The 1,263-nt window shown below is 41.5% G+C and overlaps 1 pseudogene across 1 annotated transcript; it reads left to right on the top strand.

Moving 5' to 3' along the window:
• Nucleotides 1-408: 408 nt before the first annotated feature.
• Nucleotides 409-1,257, top strand: LOC108516320 (non-histone chromosomal protein HMG-14 pseudogene; annotated as a pseudogene). The gene has a single exon (XR_001881770.1). The product of XR_001881770.1 is annotated as a non-histone chromosomal protein HMG-14 pseudogene (transcript).
• The last annotated feature ends 6 nt before the right edge of the window (nucleotides 1,258-1,263 follow it).

Here is a 1,263-nt window from a genome sequence, read left to right as displayed (position 1 = left end):
TACAGTCATAGGAGATGAAAGAATAAAGAATAAAATACAATGAAGCATGCTTATAGAATCAAAAAAAAAATAGCCTCAGAAAAGCAAATCTAAGAGTTACTGGCCTTAGAAAGGAGGTAGACAAAGAGATGTGGGTAGAAAGTTTATTCAAAGGGATAATAACAGAACTTCCCAAACCTAGAGAGATATATCAATATCCAAATAAAGGAAGGTTATGGAACACCAAGCAGATTTAATCCAAAGAAAATGTGTTATTCTGTTCTCAGGCTGCTATGAAGAAATACCCGTAACTGGGTAATTTATAAAGAAAATAGGTTTAGTGGGTTTCAGCAGCTAGGGCGGCGGCAGGAGTGGCAGTGGCCAGGCAGCCCAGTTTCGTGAAGGCTCTCAGCCTGCCTCGGTCCGCAGGCACCCGGCACGCGCCTTCCCCGCTGCCAGGATGCCCAAGAGGAAGGTCAGCTCCGCCAAAGGGGCCACCAAGGAAGAGCCCAAGAGGAGATCCGCACGGTTGTCAGCTAAACCTCCTGCAAAGGTGGAAACGAAGCTGAAGAAGGCAGCAGCGAAGGATAAATCTTCAGACAAAAATGTGCAAACAAAAGGGAAAAGGGGAGCAAAGGGAAAACAGGTCGAAGTGGCAAACCAAGAAACTAAAGAAGATTTACCTGCGGAAAACAGGGAAACGAAAACTGAGGAGAGTCCAGCCTCTGATGAAGCAGGAGAGAAAGAAGCCAAGTCTGATTAATACCATATACCATGTCTTACCAGTGGTCCCTGTCTCCCTTCTTGTACAATCCAGAGGAGTATTTTTATCAACTATTTTGTAAATGCAAGTTTTTTAGTAACTCTACAAACATTTTTAAGAAGGAGGGAATCCCACCTCATCCCATTTTTTAAGTGTAAATGCTTTTTTTAAGAGGTAAAATCATTTGCTGGTTGTTTATTTTTTTGGACAACCAGAAAATAGTGTGGGATATTGAATTATGGGAGGCTTTGACTGTCTCGGGTGTCAGCTTAACATTCCATAGATGGGGGATTAGTTTTTATGTCCTATAACACAAAGCATATTAAATGGCAATATGGAGTCAGTCCTGCATTTAATGTCTTGAACATTTTAAATTACTTCTATTCCCATGTTGTTTTTCAGTAGAATTGTTTCCTAAAGAAAACCACTCCTTGATCATGGCGCTCCCTGTCAGAATTGTGTGCACTCTGTAGCATCTTTGGTTGTGGTAGTCCTGTTTTCCTAATAACTTAGTTACTGTG

The sequence above is a fragment of the Rhinopithecus bieti genome, unplaced genomic scaffold (assembly GCF_001698545.2).
Source record: "Rhinopithecus bieti isolate Rb0 unplaced genomic scaffold, ASM169854v2 scaffold_38614, whole genome shotgun sequence".
NCBI lineage: Eukaryota > Metazoa > Chordata > Mammalia > Primates > Cercopithecidae > Rhinopithecus > Rhinopithecus bieti.
This window is presented reverse-complemented; position numbering and strand designations above follow the sequence as displayed.